At 52.7% G+C, this 13686-nt stretch overlaps 1 protein-coding gene and 1 long non-coding RNA gene across 2 annotated transcripts in view; one reads left to right on the top strand and one right to left on the bottom strand.

The window, feature by feature from the left end:
* The window catches only part of LOC115660743 (zinc finger protein 883-like), a 573128-nt gene that overhangs the window by 105408 nt on the left and 454034 nt on the right, over positions 1-13686 (top strand). The window lies entirely within an intron of this gene.
* LOC115660753 lies at positions 8934-10438 on the bottom strand. Its single transcript, XR_004002913.1, has 4 exons — positions 10415-10438; positions 9989-10024; positions 9519-9572; positions 8934-9144 (listed from the first exon to the last, which is right to left on the bottom strand). It is a non-coding gene; the product is annotated as an uncharacterized LOC115660753 (long non-coding RNA).

Below are 13686 nucleotides of genomic sequence, written 5' to 3' on the forward strand. Positions count from 1 at the left end.
GCCGTGGAGTTTTTATAGCACGTGCGGGGCCTTAGAAGGAAAAAGGTTAAGAACCCTTCCCTAAGCCTCACTGGTGGGTGCCCCCTCACATCTCACAGCAGCCACTGGTTAATCAGGTCAGGCTCCAGCACTGGGATTCTGGCTCATTTTCCTAACCCCACCTAGAAGGGTTGTTGCCTGTCCCACAAATTAGAGCATTTCCACCCTCTAACCTCATGGGTCTGTTCCTAGAATGGAAGCCGCATATTAAACAAGTCCCAAGAGGTTTGCTACACCCTGGCCTCCTCCCATTCTCCACCCTGGGAATTTTTTGGCTTATTCCAACCTCCAATCCAGACTGCCCAAACCTCCCACCTCTGGTGTATTTGGTGTCCAACTCCCTCCAGCAGGAATCCACCAGAACCCTCCCACCCCTCTCAATAATCCCTACCTGAACTGGCTCCTCAGCAGCCATTTCCCTTCCCTGTCCCCTGGGAGGATGGGATGAGCTGGAGCGAACATTGACGACATCCTGCAGCCTGGCAGGGCGAGAAGGGCAGTTGTGGAGGTTTCAGAACAGGTTTTAGTTCATGTCACATCACAATTCCCCCAGGATCTTTCCCAGCACAGACAGAGCCTAGATTCTGCCATGCTGGGAACATGCTCCATCTCTTTATTCCAGAGGAGACCTGGCCCCTCCTGCCAGGCTAAGCCCAAAGGGAGATTTTTCAGCCTCCTCCGTAATAAAATCTCTGAACAAAATGCTAGAAAGGAGCAGAACCAAAGGGGCTGGGCAGGCTCCATAGGGACACTGGCTCCTCCCTTCCCCTCCTGTTCGGCCATGTCCTGTTTCTGGCAGAGAACAGCCACCCCATCTCCCCCCCAGAGGGAGCCATGTCTGTGGGCTCCCCCAACTAGCACCTACTAACCACCACCCACGTTGGGGGAGTGACATAAGACAGCAAATTCCCACCTTCCCAAGGACAAATTGCTGCAGATAAAACGGGCTGGGTTCACATCCCAAAGCTGAGGAGAATTCAAGAATTATGGAGAAAATAAGAGACTAGAGTCAATAATTGTAGGGAAAATGAGGGAATCTCCTTGGATTTTCTAGCCACATGTGGGGAGGGGAGAGAGAAGGGGAAGAACTAGAGAGAATTGTTATCAGGTTTTGAGACGGAAAGAAATGGCACAAACAGGAAAAGGATGCAAGTAGCTCATCCCCGTGACCACAGGCGTGCGCAGTACATTTCATTAGGGTGTGCAACCAGGGAGCCCCACCCCATCCACTGCCTCCCACTTCCTGCCCCCTGGCTGCCCCCCTCGGAACTGCCCCTGCTCCTTGTCCCCTGACTGCCCCCTCCTGGGACCCTGCCCCTAATTGCCTTCCAGGACTCATCCCCCTATCTAAGCCTCCCGGCTCCTTGTCCTCTGACTTCACCCTCCTGAGACCCCCCCACTGTAACTGCCTCCCTAGGACCCTACCCCCTACCTGTACCCCTGGCCCTTATCCACACCCCTGCCCCCAGACAGACCCCCGGGACTCCCACACCCCATCCAACCACTCCCTGCCCCCTGACAGGACCCCCAGAACTCCCGACCCATCCAACTCCCTCTGCTCCCTGCCTGCCCTGACCCAGCACCAACCCCCGACAGGCATCTCCCAAACCCTCAACCCATGCAACCCCCCTGCTTCTTGTCCCCTGACCGCCCCCTCCAGAGATCCCCCCACCCACTAATCACCTCCTCAACTATCCAACCCCCCCACCTCCTGGCAGCTCTGTCTCATGGCTGCTCCCACCCACACACTCAAAGTGGCAGAGGAGGTTCCCTCTCCTTCGGTGGGAAGGTTACCTAGTGGTTAAGGCACAGGACTCAGGCTCAGGTGTTCTGGGTTTGAGTCTCTGCTCTGCCACAGACTCCCTGCTTAGCCTTGGAAAAGTCACTTCACCTCTCTGTGCCCTAGATCCCACCTGCCAAATGGGGCCAATGCTGACCTTGCCTCCTGGGCTAAACAGAGGAGTAGCGAGCCCCCTCCAACCGGAGGGGGCCCTGCAAGGAAGGAGGCCCCTAAAAGTGGCAAAAAAAATGTAAGGTATAACTAGGTAAGTGACATTTATTGACGCTATTGCACAATCTGTGTCGGTTTTACTGACAAAACCATGAAGTCATTATGATACATCATAATGCTATTGGCTACATCAGTTGTCTGTCGGTCAGTTTCGAATTTTAGTTGGACCCATTCAAAGAATGTGTGTTTGCGTTCATAATGGCGGTCGGCGGATAAATGTTATTAATTTAGTTGTTTAGCTTTTTATCGTTTCTACATTGTAAGGGGCCCCAGACATATGTTCGGAGGGGGCCAAGTTCTTTGTTGCTACGGCCCTGGACGAACTGATCACTGGGCACAGCGCACAGAGAACCCTGACCTACACCCCACAAGAGGTGCGCCTCAAGAGAAGGCAGGGACCAATGGCGAGCCGTGGGAATTACTAGCAGGAGTGGGAGGGGCTTTTGACCAATCTGTGAAAGAGGATCGTCTGGGTGTCTCGTCCAATCCCGAGCAGGGAGCAGTAGAGGCTGGTCGCCTACAGCTAGAAAGTCAAAGCAACGCGGTGTATGCTGGGAAGGCAGTCATCCTTCGGTGGCGCCATCTTGTTTCTCTGAGCGGACACTGGGGCCAGCTGCGGGAGCGGCACGGAGAGGATGAAGGGGATCCCGACGATCGCTCGTTCCCTCTCGGTGAGTGTGGCAGGATGGGGGGCGGACTCTGTTTGGGGGGCAGAGCGAGGAGTCCCTGCACCCGGAGGGGGGCTGGGGCTGGGCCAGGCGGGGTTGACCCTGGCCTTGCTGTGGGTAAGGGGACTGAGGGCAGCCCCCTTCCCTGCTGAGGTGCGGAGCTGAGACCGAGGGAGGGGCTTCCCATCATCCCCAGCCCTCTGGCTAGAAATCTGAGGTAGCCAGAAGGATCCCATGTACAATATGGGGAGTGGGTTAACTTTTCATGTCCTTGCTTCCAAAGACTGTTGGTAGGCAAATTTTAACAACAATTTTCAATTAAAAGATTTGGTCAATGAAGTTTCTTTTAACTTACTTAAGGAAATGTATTAGACTTTAGTATATCACATTTTCCTGATTTATCCAAACACTTTGTATTCCAAAGTTGAATAAAACAAGTATCTGCATTTTAATTTAACCCTTCTGTTTGATTTTAAACTAGACTATCCTATGAAAATATTAAACACAACAATTCTGGCCACAAGACAAACACCGCAAGACAGGACATAGAACACAAAACATAATTCCTATTCTGCCAGTAAATGCATGATATGTTGAATGCTGTTTAGCTGGCATCAGTTTTTTCTGATTATCTGAAAGACAAAAAAAACAGAGATCTACCCCTTCTGGGCAGTCAATTATCACTTAAAATATACAAATACCCTTGTTGATTTCAGGCAAAACAGAGGAATTACCCCATATTTTCTTGTATTTGTTTCATAGGCAGCCCAGGTTTCAGTGGCTTCTACCTTATCAGTTAGATAATTTGCATTAATACAAATGCTTTCTGGCTTGCTTCTGGATCCAAAGCTATTCACAGCTTAAAGAATCTCCAGCAACTCTGCATCTCAGGAGCGGAGGCTTTGCCCCGGGGTAAGAATTTGTACCCCAAAAGTGTTAGGCTGCGATTCTGCTCTCACTGGCCCTGATGAAAGTCAGATGTCACTCCGTTGAAATCAGTGGAATAGCGGTGCCAGGAGTGTGATTGGAATCCGGCCCAGAGGGCAGGATGGGTCCTTGCTCCAAAGTGAAGAGCCGAAACCTGCAAGGGAAGCACTCAGCAGGGCCAGACCCTAAAGGATCAGCACCCGAGGTAAGCAGCAGCGGAGCAAAGTGCAGCAGAAGGAACTGTAACCATGGGGCTGGGAAAACTGACCAGACTCCTAGTGCTGGAGCCCGACCTGACTAACCAGCGGCTGCTGTGAGATATGAAGGGGGAACCCACCAGTGAGGCTTAGGGGAGATTCCCCTCCCTTCACATCCAGCTCTTCAGAATGGGGAGGTTGTTGGGCTTCCTACAAGGGAGCTGTCCCTGGACCCTGCTAGGGGCTCCATCTCCTGAATCAGTCTGTGGCTAGTAGGTGTGTGATGGCTCTGCTGGGAGAGAGGAGGGGCTCTCTCTTCGTCCCCTCCCCCTGGTGTTTCCTGGATGCTCTGAGCAGGGTGGGGGTGGGACTCTGACTCCAATCCACCCAGAGTTTCTGTTTGGCTCCTGTCCCCCATGTACAGGGGGGCTGTGAGTGGGGCAGCAGGTACTGAGTGTTGGACTCTTGCTCTTTCAGGGGCCGGTGACCTTCGAGGAAGTGGCTGTGCATTTCACCAGGGAAGAGGGGGCTCTGCTAGACCCTACTCAGAGAGCCCTCTACAGGGATGTCATGCAGGAGAACTATGAGAATGTGACCTCACTGGGTAAGGGTTACCTGTCCCGTCTGTTCTTGGAAGAGGAAAAGAAGAGAGATGATTAATGCCAGCCCCCAATGCCACCTCTACTCTGCCCTGTTTCAGCATCACTCCAATATGCCAGTGACACACACACTGCCAGAGACCCTCCCCTGCTGCAGAATACTTTGGGAACAGAGCACAGGAGCCGTATCGCACAGTTTCAAATATCTCCTGTTGCTCAAGTAAAACTGAGGGTTAGGTGCAGCATAACCAGCAGACGCTTCCTACCCCTGACCTCTCAAACCCTGAGCCTTCTCCACCCAGACCTGAATGTGCTTGGGGTATAACAAGCAGGCTGCTGGAGTCAGAGCTGGTGGTCCAGGGTTACTTATGTCATAAACAGATAGCTAAGGGTTAACGTCTCTTTCACCTGGAAAGAAGTAATCTGAACCACCTGACCAGAGGACCAATCAGGAAACAGGATTTTTTTCAACTCTGGGTGGAGGGAATTGTGTGTCTGAGTTCTTTGTCTGTCTGTCTGTATGCTCTCTCAGATGAGGAGTGATTTCTATTTCCTGCTTTCTAATCTTCTGTTTCCCAGTTGTAAGTACAAAAAGATCAGATAGGATTTATATGTTTTTTTTGTATTTACATGAATATAGTTGCTGGAGGGCTTTAAATTGTATTCTGTTTAAATAAGGCTGTTTATTCAATATTCTTTTAAGCAATTGACCCTGTATTTGTCACCTTAATACAGAAAGACCATTTTTATGTATTTTTCTTTCGTTTTATATAAAGCTTTCTTTTTAAGACCTGTTGGAGTTTTTCTTTAGTGGGAAATTCCAGGGAATTGAGTCTGTACTCACCAGGGAATTGGTGGGAGGAAGAAGTCAGAGGGAACTCTGTGTGTGTTAGATTTACTAGCTTGATTTTGCATTCCCTCTGGGTGAAGAGGGAGGTAATTCTGTTCTCCAGGACTGGGAACGGGGAGGGTGGAGTCCCTCTACTTAGATTCACGGAGGTTGCTTCTGTTTATCTCTCCAGGAGCACCTGGAGGGGGGAAGGGAAAAGATTTCTTTCCCTTTGTTGTGAGACTCAAGGGTTTGGGTCTTGAGGTCCCCAGGGAAGGTTTTTGGGGGGACCAGAGTGCCCCAAAACACTCTAATTTTTTGGGTGGTGGCAGCAGTACCAGGTCCAAGCTGGTAACTAAGCTTGGAGGTTTTCATGCTAACCCCCATATTTTGGATGCTAAGGTCCAAATCTGGGACTAGGTTGTGACAACTTATCACACAGACAGTCTGTGAGTCCTTGAATGCTGGCTGGGGGTATCCAGAGAAGGAAGCTCAGTGGTGGATTTAGCGTTAGTGGGGCCCTGTGCTCAGCTTCATTTTTGGGGTCCCTCCTTGGGACCCAGGAAAGAAAAAGAACATTCTCTTATCTTCCCCAACCCCCATTTTTCATTCATTTTTTCTTCATCCTCCTCCTATAAGTAATAGTAAGTAAATGAAAATAAAATGAGGTACCTTGATTGTTTTTGTAGTCTAACTGATTTTTCCACAGACCACTTGAAAATCGCTGAGAGTCTTGGTGCACCACTTAATGATCTTTCCAAATATTGTTTGTACTGTTCGCTAATTATTGTAAAGTGCTTTTTAATTTATTATTTAAAAAAAATTAAAAACATTGGAGTGCAGGGTCTGTCCAGGAGTTAGGGTGTGGGAGGGGGCTCAGGGCTGGGGCAGGTGGTTGGGGTGTGGAGCTCTTACCTGGAGCAGCTCTTGTTTCATGCAAGCAATGCAGGTGGGGATGGAGGGGGCAGGAGTCAGGGCTGGTGGTGTGTGAGGGCAGGGGGCTGGGGTGGGGGAGGGAAGGCGGTATGGGTAGTTGCAGGAATCAGGGAGGGTAGGGAACTGGGATGTGTTTGTGAGGGGTGAAGGAGTAAGGGCTGGGGGTGTGAGGAGGGTGCAGGAGTCAGTGAGGGCAGGGTGTTCAGAGTGCAGGAGTCAGGGCAGGGGGTGCAGGGTCTGGGAGGGAGTTAGGGTGCAGGAGCAGGCTGGAGATTGGGCTGCAGGGTCTGGCCAGGTTTTAGGATGCAGGAGGGGGCTCAGGTTTGGGGCAGGACATTTGGGTGTGGAGTGCTTACCTGGGGCAGCTCCCATTTGGTGTGAGGGATTCAAATGGCAATGTGGGTGTGTCTGTGCAGGAGCTCCCATATTTGGTGCTCAGGGTGAGGGTGAGGATGTGTGAGGGGGTGCAGGAGTCAGAGCATGGAGTGTAAAGAATGTATACAATGCTATGTAATTGAAACCCTATTAGGCTCTAAGGGGCACTATAAGAAGTGCTTTTCTTTCAGTGTTTGAAAGCAGGAGTTAGTAGTAAAAAGCCATCAAAATTCTGGTAAAGTTAATTACGTCCCCCACCCCCTTCAGATCTGGTGATGCCCAAGTCCCGCTGGCCTTGTCTGTGGACAGAGCTTGCTGGAAAATGCCAGACTTGTCCCACAGACTTTTTTACAGACATACACAAAAAAAAAACCCTTACTTTTTTACTAAAATTCATGGAAAATTCATTTTTAAGTACTTTTTTCTTCCTATGGTGGAAATCCAAATACTGAAAAACTTTGATTTGGAAATTCTGCCCTGGCATCTGATGGGAGTTGAAGTTTGGATGCCTCATGCCCTCTTCCCTAGTAGAGACTTTTCTCCCCACCCAGACTTCATCTCCCATGCTGCACCACCACCGGACCCCATGATGCACTGGCTGCCCTCTCCAAGAGGGGAGACTGTCGCACATGAAATTCTAATGGTCCAACCAGGGAGCCTTCCCTAGACCAGTGACTAGTACCATGAGGTATCTCTCCCCCATGACGCACTGCAGTCTCCCCTCTTGGAAAGTGGAGGCAATGCATCATGGGAATCCCTGGCAGGGGTGCATCCTGGGAGGTGTAGTTCAGTTGAGGAGCTCAGCCCAGAGAGGAGAATGGGGACACGTGCTAACTGAACTCAGCTCCTTTGAGGTACCATGGCAGCAATTTTGAATCACAATATTTCTTCTTTCCAGTGTTTGGTTTTTCTCTGAAAGAGGCAAAAAATGGCTGTGGAAACCGACCCATTTTTGTGAAATTTAGTAGAATCAAAACCTCAATTTTGTGGCCCAGAATCTCAATGGGAAATTCCTGAGCAGCCCTGCCCCCATGAGGAATCATTCCTGGCCCGGAGAGCCCAGCCCGCATGACCCCACTTGCAGCTGTCCTGACACACCCGGGACCGCCCCACACTCACGTTTCATGAGGGCCAGGACGAGGAACACGCACATGAGAAAGCCAACCCCCAGCAGGATGTAGGTGATCAGCAGAGACCTTTCAGGGAAACCTCTCTGTGAGGCAGGTTTAGGGAGGGGAAGATGTATGGGGAATAGCAGCAGTTAGCTCTCTGCAGGGAGAAGGGATCAGGACAGTGGGGAAGCTAAGCAGGGAGGGCTGGGTAGGGCAGGATATAGCGAAGGACTCTCCCTCCAGTGGGTGACTCTGAAATGTCGGCAGGAGGTACCTGGTGGTACAGATGGGTTTATGAAAAGGAGGAGAGGTTTACGGGGCATCCCACCAGATAGCTGGGTAACTCCACAGAGAGCACCTCCATTTGGCGAGAGCAAGAAGCCAGACCCCCAGTTCCCTCTGCCCAGCTGTGTCCATGCAGGGATCGCTTCTCCCAGCACTTCAATGCAGCCACCTCTGGGGTGGAGTGCTGCGGCCATTGGAGAGTTGTGTAACATAGGGCCTGGCTGGAAGGAGAGTTCCCTGAGCAGTTGACAGGGCAGGGGGAATCCAGGGAGAGGGAATGGAATTCCCCTGCAATGGGCAGGACCAGGACCAGGACTAGGGGTTTGAGCGCCCTAGGTGCACGGCCATTTCACCACCCTGCGAGCTGGTCCCCCGGCTCCGCAGTCCTGCCTGCGGACAGTCGGCTGCTCCTGCGGCTCCGGTGGAGCTGCCGCAGTCGTGCCTGCGGGAGGTCCATCGCAGCCGCGCGAGCAGCCAACCGTCTGCAGGCAGGACTGCGGCAGCTCCACTGGAGCTGCGGACCACTGGACCCTCTGCAGGCACCACTGTGGCAGCTCCACCGGAGCCGCCTGCTGCCCCTTCCGGCAAAATGCTGCCCCCTAATAATGCTGGCACCCTAGGTGATTGCCTAAGCCGCCTAAATGCAAGCGCCGGCCCTGGGCAGGACACTGGGGTGAGCATCCCGACTCTACCTGTAACTGCCCCAGGAGCTTTGCTAATTGGCTGATTGTATGCCTTGCCTAAAAGAGAGCACAGTGCCCCCTATGGCACTGGAGCCAGCACTGATTGCGGGGAGAGAGCCCCCTAGAGCTGCACTGTGGTATTGGGGGTTAGTATTGACAGTGAGGGGAGAGCGCCCCCTACTGAGCCCCTGTCCCACTCCCTGCAGCATAGCGCCCCCTAGTGCTGCATTAGGGTCAGCTCTGACCAGGAGAGAAGAGAGCCCCTAACTGAACCCCTAATCCAGGACCAGCGTGAATTTTCCTTCACTCTCCCCTGCAAGTCCGCACCCGGCCTGGCTCTGTTCAGCTTCAGGCTCCTGTCACACGCACCCTGTGCCCCGAGCCAGGGGTGCATGAGGGCACCCCCCTGCCCTGGCAGACTCTACTTACCTCCTCCCGGGGACTGGAAGGCAGCTGCCACAGCTGCGGACGACAGGTCCAGCCCTGGGAGTGGAGGACAAAGAGCATTAAATCTGCCAGCTCTGCTGCAAAGGCCACAAAATCCTACTCTCCATGCTGGGCTGCAGAGGGCACACACAGCCCCGACCTTGCTGGGCTTCACCCTCCTCACCCACTCTGGCTGGCTGCTCTGAGCTAGTCTGTGCCCCTACTGGGGTGCTCCTTCTGGGACCCCCCATCTCCCCAGAGCTCAGCTACACCCACCACCCAGGAAGCAACGGGGCCCCAAGGGATTGACTAGCCGGGATTGATAGCCCCAGGAAACAGACTACAGGGACGGCTCCTGCCTGCCCCTGGGCCAGGGTGGGGGGAGCAGGGGGGCATTCGGCCGCAAGCCGAGCAGAGCTCCGAGACCTCACCGAGCTTGGCAGGCCTAAGGACCGGGTCCCCCGAGATCACTGAAATGGCCAGGTCTGAAAGGAAACAGGAGGAATTATACCGTGCAAGGTCCCAGCACAGGGATGGGGGGTTGTGTGGGGGAGGGGCAGCCCTGAACTCTGGGGCGGGGGATGTTCCTTCCAGTGCCGTAGTGAGAAACAGGGGGCCAGGAAGGTAAAGCTGGCGATGTCCTGGAAATGGGGGGGAGGGAGAGGCTGCACAGCTGGGACGTGTCAAAGCAGCTCAGGAATGTGGCGCTGCCCCCTGCAGGCCGGGACATGTCACAGCTGCGTTAGGCCAGCAGCGTGGGAACAGAAGGTCACGAGTTCTGTCCCCCAATGCTGCCCATACGTGGTGCACTCTCAGCTGCGTGGAACAGCAGCTGGACAGGGGCGCTACTCTGTACCCAGGCCTCACTTGCTCCCTAGCAAAAAGCTGGAATGTTTCTCACCTGTTTTGGGGGGTCTGCCTGGTGTCGCTGCCAGACCTGGAGAGAAGAGAGATGGGTGAGTCTGGCTGGTGGCGCCTAACAGAGGTGGGCACCTGAGTCTGTGCATCTGGGGCAGGGACCCGGGCAGTACCCAGGGGTCAGGAACTGAATCCACCTGCCCACAAGTGAGCCACAGGCCTGGCCTTCCCCTCTATGTAACCAGCCTGCTTGTTCTGTGCTACCACCACCCACTATGGACTTGCCCAGCCATTCCCAGCCAGGCCAGTTTGTGAGCAGCGGAGCCAGGCCCAGATTCACCAGCTCCCATGGACCCAAAGGTGGCTCGGGGCTGGATGCTAAATTCTGCGCTGATACTCCCTCCCCAGCCCCTGAGCAGTGGGGCAAGAGCAATCCGCGCAGAGCGGGGCAGCTGGGGCTCCCTGGTACCTGCTGCTCCTTTGTAGTTCCGGTTTGGCACGGCCACCTTCACCTTCTTCCCGCACAGCAGGGGCCGGGGCTTGGGAGAGTTCTCCAGGGACACATTCTCGTAGTCGTCCTCATTGTCGGACTCAGCAGCCATGCCTGGAGATTACAGAGCCATTCAGTCTCACTGGGACAGGCTGGACCAGCATGGGGGCAATGGGGATCTCCACAGGAGGGAGCTAGCCGTGGGAAGATGGCCGGCTGGTCAAAACCCTCCCTTGGGTGGGAAGGAAGAGGGAAGGTGGGGGCTCTTTTTGGGCAGCAGACGAGCTGGAGGAGGGGGCTGCTTCACCCAGGGTGGGAGTGTGCTCACACACACTGATACAGTCTCTTGACTCTCCATTTCATCCCAAGGCACTTCATGGGCTCTGGGTATATTTCTACTGATCTATCACCTCACTCATGCCTGTGATGCAGCCACTTCTGGGGTGGGACACAGGGCTGTTTATATAAGGCTCTCACACCCAGTGCTGAGACGATGCTGCCTCTGGGGTGTGGCACAGAGGCTGTTTATACAGGGATCCTGCAGCCACCTCTGGGGTGGGGTGTAGGGCTATTTACACACAGAGATCCTTCATCCAGCACTGAGGCCTAGTCTAAACTGGGGTGTGTGTGTAGGGGGGGGAATCGATCTAAGATACGCAACTTCAGCTACGAGAATAGCGTAGCTGAAGTCAATGTATCTTAGATCGAATTATAATTACTTACTTTGCGTCCTCGTGGTGCTGGATTGATGGCCGCGGCTCCCCCGTCGACTTTGCTTCCACCCCTCGCACTGCCGGAGTTCAGCAGTCGACGGGAGAGTGATCAGGGATTGCTTTATCGTGTCTACACTACACACGATAAATCGGTCCCCAGTAGATCAAGCAGGTAGTGTAGACGTACCCTGAGATGCAGCCACCTCTGGGGTGGGACCAGAGCTGTCTATACAAGGCTTTCTCACCCAGCACTGAGATGATACTGCCTCTAGGACGTGGCATAGAGGCTTTTTATACAGGGATCCTTCATCCATCACTGAGATGCAGCCACCTCTGGGGTGGGACTCAGGGGCTGTTTACACAGGGATTCTTCACCCAGCACTGAGATGCAGCCATCTCTGGGGTGGGGGCACTGGGGGCTATTTAACAGCTAGGCAGGGTGGGAAGGACAAATCCAGTGTTCAGCTGAACCACAATGGGGCTTTGGGGGGACATTGGGAATTGCCTAGGCTGGAATTTCACCAGGACACAACGGGTAACACCCTGACTCTTATGGAAGGGGCCAAGGGATCTTTAACAACCACATGTGATCAAGACTTTGGGTATACAACTTGTGGGAAAGGCAGCCCTGCACCCTCTAGCACCATGCTGGGGCATTGGGGCCAACCCTGACAAGGTGGGCGAGCACCCACCCTGCAACACAGCATTTCCTAGCACCATGCCGGGACATCAGAGTAGCACAGACTAGCAGGGGAGAGAGAGCTCCTACTTATTTCCCCACCATGATCCCGGCAACAGCCTGGGTTTTCCTCTGAGGCCTCCTATCCCATCCAAGTAGCTAGTACGTAAGAACTGCCAAACCAACAGCCCCCGAAAGGCCCAGTAGCCAGGCCTCCACTCAGATCACTGGCCATTTACCTCTGCGCTCTGCTGGCTTCTTGCTTCTTGACTGCAAATGACCCATCCAGTTCCCATAGTCGCTCAGGTGAGCCATGCTGATCCCCCGCGGATGGACTCGAAGGACATCTGTGGGGACCAGTGACAGCCTGGCTCTGTCAGGAGCTCTGTGATTTTCACATGCCTGTGACTTCCTTCCTCCCCCACCCCCGCCATGGGTCACTGCCCACGTTACCATATGTACCACGCCCGACTCCCAGCTATGGGCTCCGTTAGCAGAAGAGGAACCCAGCCCACAGCCTTGCCCTTTATGTACCAGAAAACAGAGTGACTGAAGGTGAGTCCTACTTTGTGAGCCTTGGGCTGCCGGGATTTCTTATATGGCAGCTGTTGTCTTCTTTTTCATCTTCTACCAAGCGGTCAAGGGCTCGTCTAAGAATACATTTCCTTGGCATCCATGCAATAGGCCCAAACCACGTCAGCCTTCTTTCTCAAATGATTGGCTTTATGGCTGTTGACCAGGCCTTTGTGACACAGCAATGTTTGTTATGATTTCCCACCTGTGGACCCCAACTATTCTCCGCAAGCATCTCTGATGGAATATGTTGTTTCCTACTGGGGGCAGCTCACCTCTCCCAAGTGCCATAGGCATATCCCACTGTGGATATCACAGCCGTATGGTACATCTTCATCTTGGGTCTTGGGTCAAGCTCCTTGTTTTCCCATATATTTGCCAGTCTCAGAACAGCTCCGCTGCCCTTTCTAGATGTTACTTCCACCTCCTTGGCCATCAACACGGGTTGTGCTTCCAAGATATACAAACTTGTTAGCCATGTCATATTCTTTGCTGTCACTCACAGATGCCCCATCATTGCTGGTTCCCCTTTCAACTCGCGCAACTTTTGTTTTCTTTTGGCTAATTCTTAATCCTGTTTTGGCAGCCTCATGTTTGACTTTAGGGAGGATCTATTCTATGGTGTCATCACCTGTGTGCCATGGAACAAAATCGAGATCTTGAAGTTTTCCTCTGCTTGACATAACTCGTGTATCTCCCTTTGATGCTGCATTTCGCTTTTGCATCGCATAATCTAGCATCATGCCGAAAAGAAGGGGTGAAGAGATGCAACTGTGCTGCGCTCCAGCAAAGATAATCAGCTCAATCGATCTCCCCACTTTCTGTCTTTACCTAGCATTTTACCCTTTATGCAGCATTGTAACTCGTGATATTATCTTTCTAGGAAGCCATATTGTTGCAAGATCTTCCATTGCAACTCTGTCTGAATGCAATCAAAAATGTTGATGCACTCTATGAAACACAAGACTAATTTTCTCTGCCAGGCAAGCCCTTTCTCGGTCGTCTCAGGGCAAATCTTTGGGCTCCACACACTATTTTTTCAGTCTAAAACCTGCACGCTCATTGTTTTTCATATATGACCAATTTCATTCCATCCAACAATAGACTATAAAACACTTTTCCAGGTACTGAAAATAATGTTATTTCTGGCCAGTTATCAACACCAAGTGGTTGCCTTTCTTTGGTAATTTACAGATCACACCTTTCTTCCAGTCCTCTGGGTAAAAGTATTTCCCCAAAACTATATTACAAAGTTTACAGGCTTCAGATATTACCACATTCTCACG

The sequence above is a fragment of the Gopherus evgoodei genome, chromosome 13, assembly GCF_007399415.2.
Source record: "Gopherus evgoodei ecotype Sinaloan lineage chromosome 13, rGopEvg1_v1.p, whole genome shotgun sequence".
Classification (NCBI taxonomy): domain Eukaryota; kingdom Metazoa; phylum Chordata; order Testudines; family Testudinidae; genus Gopherus; species Gopherus evgoodei.